The sequence below is a fragment of the Delphinus delphis genome, chromosome 15 (assembly GCF_949987515.2).
Source record: "Delphinus delphis chromosome 15, mDelDel1.2, whole genome shotgun sequence".
Lineage (NCBI taxonomy): Eukaryota > Metazoa > Chordata > Mammalia > Artiodactyla > Delphinidae > Delphinus > Delphinus delphis.
Window position 1 is genome coordinate 25,947,997 of NC_082697.1, and position 11,031 is coordinate 25,959,027.

Sequence of the window (11,031 nt, forward strand, 5' to 3'; positions counted from 1 at the left end):
CGAAGGAGAAGGAGGTAGCCCCGCGATCGCTAAGGAATGCGGCGGCTCCGCATAACCACGGGGTCAGAGGTCACGGCTCCGGCCTCCGCTTTCCCGCTCTACTGCGAGGCCAAGACCGGACTGGCGGCGGGGCGGGAAAGCGAGACGCGGCTTTCCCTTCGGCGCCCGGGTGTGTGCGTGTCTGCCGTGGGTGTGTGTGAGTGTGTGTGAAGAGTGAGGAGGGGGAGTGTGGGGTTTTTTTTTTTTGAACAAAAACAAACCGAAAGGGCGGCTGGGAGTCGTAGTCCCGGCTGCCTCTCTGGCCTCCCCCGCTCCGGAAGAATATGGCTGAGTGAAACTCTTGGACCACACTTCCCAGCGTGCCCCGCGGCCCGTCTTTTCCGCCCTCCCCTCCCTTCCTCTGCCCCGCGCAGAGCTCGGTAAGGAAGGGGGCCGGACAGTCGTTCGGGAAAGGGGCTGGGCGGAGTCTCGCGAGGTGCGGGAACTGGCTGGGGGCCTGAGGCATTCTGGGAGGCGATGCTGGGAAGGGGCGGTGGCCCTGTGCCCCACTACCGTGAGCTGTGTTTAACCCCTTCGGCGCTTCTCGCCTTGGGGCCGCCACGCGGGTAAAGCGGGGGGGATCGAGAAGTGGTAGCTCGACTTCCAGCGCCCACTTTGTGCCTCTCTCCGCCTGAGCGGTTTTCACTGACACTTCTTGTAGGTAACAAGAGACAGGACTTTCCCTTTTGGTCCTCCCCTAAATGACTCACTGCCGCATAATAATGAGACAAAAAGATACTCATACCAGTAAAACGGTTATTTCACGATTGATGAACCTAGACAGTTCTCCATTTCCTCCTGTGCTTTCATGCCGCTATGTGTTTGCAGAAGCTTTATTTGCAGAAGCTGCACACGCAGCCTACAGCGTTCATGCCACCTGGTGAACTTGGTGATACGATTACGGGTTGTGTGAAGAACTTGGACTTTGGGGACATACTTACCAGAATGCACCTGAGGCCTTTTTAGAGGCAATATCCTGAAGGGAACACAGAACCTGGAGTCAAACGGACCTAGACCGGAATTCTGGCTAAGCCACTCCATGGCTACCAGCCTAATACCTCACAGCATTATTGAGATTAAAATCAACATAAAACACCTGGCAGGTTGGAAGAGGGTGTGAAGGGGGACCATGACATTAGGTCCATATAATTTGGCTCCTGACATATAGCAAGTGTTTAATAATTGGTACCAGCTGAGGGGCAGTGGGCACCGTACTTACCCTCTCTGAGCCTTGGTTGCAGAGCATGAAATGAAATGATGTTCAGAGTACCCAACACACAGGTTTTCTGTGCCTATTTGTTGAACCAGTCAACGTCCAGAAACATTCCTAGAATCAGTCCTAAACTGGATAGTGGCCATTTCTTTAAAATTAGGGAGGAAGGGTCAATGGCCACATTTGAAAGTTATCCCAGGGTGAGGAAGCATACCCTCCACTCACTGGTGTTAGCGCAGTGCTTAGGGAAGATCAACACGTGCTGCCAAAGCCTAACATCATGGAGTTCAGTGCTCCTGCTTCTAACACTCGTCACACAGAAGACTTGCACATCCAATAAACAAAACCCTGCAAAGTGAATAGACTGTAGAAGGTGAAATAGGCATGTTTTTTAAATCTTCTGTCCGCTTCTAACTTCACCCCAATAGGGGGAAAGGAAGAACCCCACCTCCACGACCAAAAAATTGTTTGACCTGATTTTTCACAAAGGGGTGGTGGTGGTGATGGTGGTTTAATCTACAGCAGACGCAGTGACCTTTGACAAGTCATTTGGCTTGTTTCAAATGTTTTCTTCTTGAGTAGCTTCATCCCCCTCTGACCTCCAAGGAGTCAACTAGAGAAGATTAATTCTAAAATTTACATGTTTAGTACAGGCACTGTGGTTGGCAGAATAACGTCCTCCTCGCCCCCTCCCCCCCAAAAAATTAAAACTATCTATGCCCTAGTCCCTGGAACCTGTGAATATGTTACATTCCATGGCAAAAGGGACATTGCAGATGGAATTAAGGACCATAAAATAGGGAGATTATCCTGGATTATCAGGGTGGACCCAGTGTAATCACATGGACCCTTAAAAAGCAGAAGAGGAATGCAAAAGAGATGCTTTGGAGAGAAGAGGCAGGAGAAGAATCCGATTCGAAGCTTGAGAGGAACTCAACCCACTGTTGATGAAGGGGCCATGAGCCAGGGAACGTAGGCAGCCTTTAGAAGCTGAGAACAAGCCCTGTCAGCAAGTAATGGGACCTCAGTCCTGCGGCCTCATGGGACTGAGCTTTCACAACCTGACTGAGCTTGGAAGCAGGTTCTCCCCACCCCAACCCTGGAATCTGCAGAGAGGAGTCCAGTCCTACTAACACCTTGATTTTAGCTGTATCCAAGAACCAGCTAAGCCACACAGTCCAGACTTCTGACCCATAGAAAGTGTGAGACAGAAGGTTTTAAGCCACTAAATCTGGTAACTTTTTACAGTAGCAAAAGAAAGCTAATGTAGGCAGGCACCGTGGAAACGCCTGTAAGTTTTTCGGTCAATTCTGCCTGGCTGTCAGTTGGGTCAAGCCATGGGGGAATCCAGATGTGAATGTTCAAGGTCTCTGCCCTTGCAGGATCAAACGGAAACTAATGACAACATCATAGTTAAGTGGGAAAAGAGTATGTTCAGAAGACTATACAAGATGTGTGTTAGAAAATTGGCTTTAGTCACTAAACCTTAAATAGCTGTCATTTTTTAAGTTAATGACACTCATGAGTGTATTCTCTTGTCACAAGCACCAAAAACAAACCTATACCTTTTTTTGGTGTGTGTTTTTCTGTTTTTAATCACAGTGCTTTTATTACAGAATTTCTTTGAAGTCAACACAGGTGCCACAGGACAGTATAAGATAAACGGGACTGATATCCAACCCTGCCCTGTTTGGGGGTGAGTCAGTGTTTTCAAACTGCACAGTTACGAGCAAAGCACACATTCAGGAATCTGAATAACAAACACACCACCAGCAGACCCAAGCATTTCCAAAAGGACACATACACCCCTGGAACCTCACTATGAGATAATGTATTGCCACTGGCTTTGGACTTCAGCAGGCCTGGGTTTAAATCTTCTTGCAGTCATTCTCCAGCTGTGTGGTCTTGGTCAAGTTATGAAAACTCCCATTGACTCAGAGCCATCAATTTAGACAATGGGGTACATAAACTCAAAAGGTGGAATTGGGATTAAATGGGACCTTTGTGAAACACCTTGAACACAGTAGACTCACTAAAGGCCAGCTGTCTTTGCCACCGAGAAGGTTTAGAGTCTGAAGTGTAAAAAGTGTCTCATTTTTATACTTCAGTGAACCTTCAGTGAACCCTGAAACAGAGTTTGCCACACTAACGAATGTTCTCTCCCAGTGACTCTGTCCCCATTTTCAAATGAAGTTGAGGTTCAGAGAGGTCAAATTACCTCCCTCAGGTCCCAGTGAGATCACATCTGCTAAACTTCCAGCATAGCAGATGATCCACAAATGTGCACCTCTCCTGGTACCTCCCACATCTCATTTCCTTGTATCATTTCTGGTCTAATGTCTGCTCTTGTTAGCATCTTTTTGAGGTCATTATCACACCCCCAACATCTGGCACAGTCTTGGCACATGGTAGGCACTCAATCTGGATGACCTTACTCAATAATTACTTTATTGGACAAAGTCCCTAACTACAAATTTCCCATGGAATAAGCCCTATCCAGTATTTGGAACCTGCCCAGGCAGAATTGGTAAACAGTGAGGCATGATTCACCCAAACAGACCTATGCAAGTTGTAAAGATGCTTAGAGATGGAGACCTCCTCACCTCACTGTGGTCATTAGGCACAGAATCTGCCCACGTGATGGGCAGCCCTAACTCAGCTTACCTGCCATTCACCATCACTTAAATCCATTCCTGTTTTTTCAGTCTCCCATGAGGCTGAAAACGTGTTTAAATCCCATTTTACGCCACCAAAATGTTAATAATGGTTACTTCTGGCTTGTGAGACTACAGCCAATTTGGGGGGAGGGTGTTTCCTACAAAGTATTACTTTTTTGTGTGTGTGTGTGGTACGCGGGCCTCTCACTGTTGTGGTCTCTCCCCTTGTGGAGCACAGGCTCCGGACGCGCAGGCTCAGCGGCCACGGCTCACGGGCCCAGCCGCTCCGCGGCATGTGGGATCTTCCCGGACCGGGGCACGAACCCGTGTCCCCTGCATCGGCAGGCGGACTCTCAACCACTGCGCCACCAGGGAAGCCCACATTATTTTAATTGAAAAAAATTATTTTTCATCTAAACCACAAAACAAAGTGCTTAGATTGTGGCAGATATAATGTTTTTCACTTCTTTACACTTGTCTGTAGTTTCCAAATCTTCTAGAATGAGTATGTGCTACTCATACTCATTTGAATATGATGAAAAAAATAAAGATTTTAATGCTTAACAGTATGAGAACACCTTTAATAATACTTCTTTTCATTTTACTTAAGAAGATTTGTGGGGGGCTTCCCGGGTGGCGCAGTGGTTGAGAGTCCGCCTGCCGATGCAGGGGACACGGGTTCGTGCCCCGGTCTGGGAAGATGGGCCCGTGAGCCATGGCCACTGAGCCTGCGTGTCCGGAGCCTGTGCTCCGCAACGGGAGAGGCCACAACAGTGAGAGGCCCGTGTACCGCAAAAAAAAAAAAAAAAAAAAAGATTTGTGGTGTCCCCTCCCAAATGGCCTCAAAGGATGACCTGAGCTAGTTTTTACTAAAAGTATAGATAATAAAAGCCCTCTGCCTGATTCTTTAAGGTTTTCACGTGGAGATTTCAGGACCCCATTAAGGAGCCCATCCCAATTTTCAATATCTCTTAATACTAAAGAAATGTACTCATCTACCATAAATCTTTCTCATCTCCCATAAATCTTTCTCATCTCAATTTAAGACATTTCCTCTATTCCTTCTCTGTGAAGAAGGAAAAGAAACTTTAAAGTGCATTTAAACACCAAAATTTTAAGAGTGGTGCTAATTTGATGAAATTGGGTTGTTTCTTCATTTTCAATTTTTTATACTGAAAACATTAACTTACACACTGCCTCAAGTGGCTTTTGTTCCCCCTCCTCTTTAATGATTGCTAATAACTGAATGTGAAGTTGAGGGTTTGAATAAATGGCTTTCACAGGCTTTAACTCTTGAATATCACAACCCACCATGTGAGCTGAGTAAGAAAATTGGCAGGGCCAGTAAAGCAAAGGAGCTTTCCCCAAGATCACACAATTAGTTGTTGTTGGAGTCGAGATTTAAACTTAAAACTCCTCATTCCAAATTCCTTCTAAGGCACTGTGGTAGCCAGCCTCCAAAATGCCCCCCCGCCCCCCCCCCCATGATTCCCAGCCCTGACATTCATATCCTTTTTAGTCCCCTCCCACTTTGAATAGGGCTGAACTATGGAACCAATAGGATGTTTTGCAAATGACCATGTGTGGCTTCTGGGGCTAGGTCATAAAAGACACTGCCTTGTTCTCTTAGATCACAGGCTCTGGGGGAGGCCAGGCACCCTGTCGTGAGGACACTCAAGCAGCCATATGGAGAGGTGAGGTCTACACGGCCAGTAGCCCCAGACAAGCTTTCAGATGACTTCAGCCCTGGCTACCATCTTGAGAGATCAACCTCATAAGAGATCCAGAGCCAGAATCACCCAAATATGCTGCTCCTGGGAACCGTGTGAGATAATGTTTACTGTTTTAAGTCACTAAGTTCTCAGGTAATCTGTTACACAGCACTAGACAACTGAGAAAGACAGTGCCTCCCTTCTGCTTAGTTTGTACATTCTGTGAAAGCTGCTGAAAATCAAGGGACCCTCTTTCTGGACAAACTTTACTTACACCTATTTATACAAAATTCTTTAGAGCATTTCAGGGTGTGCCCAGACCCTCTGAAGCCAATATAGTAATGCTAGTAACAGTAGTACTCCCCCTTTTCTCAAAGTCTCAGAGAAATAAAACCACTTGTCCCAACTTGTGGAGCTACCATATGCCAGAGCCAGGATTGACACCCAAGTAACCTAACTTTGCACATACCTCACACTCTTTTTCACCTTGCTCCTATGATCCCGGAGCCCTAGGTTCAGAACCACTGCTCTAAGCTAAGTAATCCCATCGCTTCTCTAACTTCTGTATCCTTCCCCTTCAATTACAGAAGTTGCATTTCTTTACCCTATTTTAATTGCAGTTCCTAAGTTATCCACTGCGTCCTAGTTCCCACCAAAGAGACAAAGTCAAGGTCACTGACCCTGAGGGCGCCCTGGTCTAATGGGATCACAGACGTGGAAACAAATAACTATACACATTCTTAAGACCCACCATCAATTTTGGACAAGGATGAAGTAACAAACGCTGGGAAGGCAGACTTCACAGAGCTGGTGATTCCCTGGTTCTTGAAGGCCCAGAGGAAAGAGGAGTGGCTCAGGGGAGTTCTAGGTAGAAGTGACAGTGAGTATGATGGGGGAAGGGGATGACAGCCTCCACGTGTGCATGAAAGTACAAGTGTGTTCAGTTGGGGAGGGGTCAGCAGTCCAGTGGGGCAGGAGGACCCAAGGGCAGAAAGGTGGGCTGGGGCCTAGTAGGGGCATAAGGGAGGGACAGGAGGTAGATCTCCAGGCTGAGGAGTTTTGATTGCCTCCTGTAACTACCAGGAATCAACAGAACTCTGATTTGAGCTCAGATACTGGCTCTCACCCAACTCTGTGATCCCAGACCCAACAGCACAGAGCCTGACACAGAGCAGATGCTCTTTGTTTGCTGAATGGATACGTTCAAGCAGGACTGGGTGCTAACACTGGTCTGCAGTGGAGGGGGAGCAAGACGGGTGCAGTCGCCCCAGACTCCTCCTTGAATATTTCTTCGGCAAGGCCTTCTGCTGCCCTATACTCACTAAGTCCTTTACACTCCCATAGCATCCAAAGCTTCCTTCAAAATGTAATGAGGAAAAATATAATTCACTCTTGACATTAATAATGACTTCCTCAATGTCTGCTCCCCAATTAGACTGTCAGCCAGATAAGGTCAGGGACTGTGGGCCTATTTACCATCCTGCCCTCTGTCCTAGAAGAGAGACTCTTCTATCCCAGAAAACAGTAGTACAGCATGGGGCACCTTCTTTAATTGGCAATGATAAGTTAGTACTGATACAAGCCCTGTGCTGAGCCCTGGGGACTAACGGTCCAATTAGACACAGTTCCTGCATCATATAGATGGATTTCAAGTGATGGCATGTCAATATGGGAGGTGCCCTAGTGATAGAAACCTGGGGTGCTCCTGGAGCTGAGGGAAGGGGATATCTCAAAGCTGACACTATGTAGAGGAGAAATTATTTCCCAAATCAACAATTATAGGGCTTCCTTGGTGGCGCAGCAGTTGAGAGTCCGCCTGCCGATGCAGGGGACACGGGTTCGTGCCCCTGTCCAGGAAGATCCCACATGCCGTGGAGCTGCTGGGCCCGTGAGCCATGGCCGCTGAGCCTGCGCTTCCACAGCCTGTGCTCCGCAACGGGAGAGGCCACAACAGCGAGAGGCCCGCGTACCGAAAAAAAAAAAAAAAAAATTAATGAGTAGATACAGAGAACAGACTGGTGGTTGCCAGAGGCGGGGGTGTGGACAAGATGGGTAAAGGTGGTCAAAGGTACAAACTTCCAGTTATAAAATAAGTTCTGGGGATGTAATGTACGGCGTGGTGACTATAGTTAATATTACTGTATTGTATATTTGAAAGTTGCTAAGAGAGTAGATCTTACAAGTTCTCATCACAAGAAAAAAAATGTACAACTCCATATGGTGCTAGATGTTAACTAGACTTATTGTGGTGATCATTTTACAATATACACAAATACAGAATCAATATGTTGTACACCCTAAACTAATATAATGTTATGTGTCAATTATATCTCAATTTAAAAAAATGAATAACTTTCTTATGTACTAAGAAAGTCACATTCACAACAACAACAAAACTTACACCATCTGGAAATAAAGTTAATATAAAATCACACATCTTATATAAAGAAAACTATAAACTCCACCAAGGAGCATAAAGTCTTGGACCAATGAAGAGCACAGCTTGCCTCAGGCTGGAAGACCCTATAACGTGGATATTCATTATCTCAAAATTAGCCTATCCAGTAAATGGCATCCCAATCAAGATCCCAGTGAGATTTTATTGTCAAAGTGATCCTAAAATTCAACTGGAAAAATAGATGCATCGTTTTCATAACAAAAAGACTGAACATTTACTGACAACTTGCCATGTGCCAGACTCTGGCCCAAGGACTTCCTATGCATCATTTCATCTCATCTTCACAAAAACACTGTAAGGTAGATACGGTTACTATTAACTTTAAACAGATGAGGAAGCAGAGGTTCAGAGAGAAAAAAATAACTTGCCCAAGATTACACAGCTAGCAGGTGGCTGACCTGGGATTAAAGCTCAGGCTGGCTGAACGAACCCAAACTCTGCGAATTTAACCACTCCGCCATACTGCCAAAAGAAGTTTGAAGATGAATGAGTTGGGACTTGTTCTACCAGATACTAAAATGCATTAGGTAGCTACACCAACTAAAACAGTACAGTTTTGACAAAGGAACTGACAGACCTATTAAACTGAACAGAGTACAGAAATAGAGCCAAGTGTATAAGGAATTACAGTGTACAATAAAGGTAACATTTCATATTGGTGGAGAAAAGACGGAAGTCAATAAACGGAACGGGACCACTGGGTAGCCATTTGGAGAAAAATTAAGTTGGAGCTCCATCTCCCTCCCTAAGTCTAAATTCCACCTCTTAGATCAAAGATGTACATGTGATAAAAGAAACAATAAAAGCATTGGAAGAAAAAAACAAGGGAATGTTTTAATAATCCTGGAACCGGAAGACTTTCTAAGTATGTTATAAAAGTTTTTAAAAAATCCGTCCAGTAAAATCAAGTCAAGATTTGACTTTATAAACTTAAAACTTCATATGTGGCAATAAAATACCACACACAAGGTTAAAGACAACCAATGAAGTGGAGGAAGATATCTGTCACATACATGACAAAGAGTTAAAATTCCTAATAAACAGGGACTTCCCTGGTGGCACAGTGGTTAAGACTCCACGCTCCCAGTGCAGGGGGCCTGGGTTCGATCCCTGACCAGGAAACTAGATCCCACACGCGTGCCACAACTAAGGAGCCGGTGAGCTGCAACTAAGGAGCCTGCCTGCTGCAACTGGTATGGTGCAACCAAATAAATAAATATATTTTTTAAAAGCTTCCTAATAAACAGAGTTTTTAAAAGTCAATAGGAAACACCTGAATTAGAAAAATAGTCAAATAACAATGGCCTAAAAAGGCAATTAACAAAAGAAGGATCACAAACGGAAATAAATACTTGAAAATATTTTCCACCTCATTAGTAATACTGGAACTACAGATAGAAACAAAATTGAGATACCATTTTTCAAGAGAATTGAAATTTTTCAGACTGGCAAAGGTTAAAAAGATTGGCAGAACCTAGTGTTAACAAGGATATAGGGAAATGGGCATAATTTATGCACTGCCGGTGGGAGTGCAAATTCATATAGGCATTTTGGGAGGCAGTTTACCAATATGGGACAAAATTATAATGGTAAAACCCTTTGATCTAGTAATTCATTTATAGTGATTTATCCTAGGAAGGAAATTAAACAAGTGAACAATGATCTATATATAAGGTTGCTTTATACAGTATTGTATAAAACAAAATAATCTGAAAATGACTTCAATGACTATCTGTAGCGTTAAATAAATTCTGGTATTCCATACAATAGATTACTAGGAAGCCATTTATTTATTTATTATTTATTTTTTCCTTCCTTTCCTTTCTGCGGCACGCAGGCCTCTCACTGTTGTGGCCTCCCCCGCCGCGGAGCACAGGCTCCGGACGCGCAGGCTCAGCGGCCACGGCTCACGGGCCCAGTTGCTCCGCGGCATGTGGGATCTTCCCGGACCGGGGCACGAACCTGCGTCCCCTGCATCAGCAGACGGACTCCCAACCACTGCGCCACCAGGGAAGCCCCCTAGGAAGCCATTTAGAATAATAATATAAATCCATATTTATTAACTGGACATATGTCCATAACATATTATTGAGTGAAAACAGGACAGGTGTGTACTATGGACCCATATATATTATGAAGGTCGAACTAAAAGAGTTTGCATAAAGAGATATCTAAAAAACTGGCTATCAGCTATAAGAAATAGAATTTCCAGTGATTTGTAATTACTCCTTTAAGTGTTTTTGTATTGTTTGAATGTTTTACCATCAGAATATATAATTTTTATAATCAGAATATTGAATAAAGCTTGCTATATTTTGATTTTGAAATAGCATTTAACACTTATTATACAACCTAGGAAATTCATATTATCACATTTATCATATATCAACATATATCAACCCTACAAGGAAGGTATTATTCATTCATTTTACAGGAAGGGACACAATCCAAGGCTCAGAAAGGTTAAGCAACTTGCAATGGAAGTATCAGGATTTGCACACAGGTCTGGCTGACACAAGAGCTCTTTCCATAATGCTGCACTGTTACTAATAATTAATAGTGCTATTAATATTTAATAATATATGCCTCTTATTGTATGCCTATGAAGTGACGGATCCTTGATGGATGTTTTCTTTCATCCTTCCAGCAACTCTTGAGAGCAGCGGGGTGGGTATTAACCCTCCTACCAAGGTGCAATAGCTTGCTTCGGGCAATAAGTGCTAACCCAGGTTTATCTAGCTCCAAAACCTCCCTGCTCCGTTTTGCCACATTTCCTGCTGATCTGGTAGAATACTGTCTTCACCTTGAGACATTGTTTGCCCCGAGGTCTTTGCTCTTCTACATGTCCTTGCATCTCCATCTTGTAACTCTTTGGATAGATTATAGTGCTTAAATAGAGATTATGTATTTGACCATAATGCAAATGTTTTCTTTTACCATGCAGTATTTAAA

At 44.4% G+C, this 11,031-nt stretch overlaps 1 long non-coding RNA gene across 1 annotated transcript; it reads left to right on the forward strand.

Moving 5' to 3' along the window:
• Positions 1-283: 283 nt before the first annotated feature.
• On the forward strand, positions 284-5,641 carry LOC132438549 (uncharacterized). The gene is made up of 3 exons (XR_009522205.1): positions 284-419; positions 2,869-2,948; positions 5,540-5,641. It is a non-coding gene; the product is annotated as an uncharacterized lncRNA (long non-coding RNA).
• Positions 5,642-11,031: the final 5,390 nt, after the last annotated feature.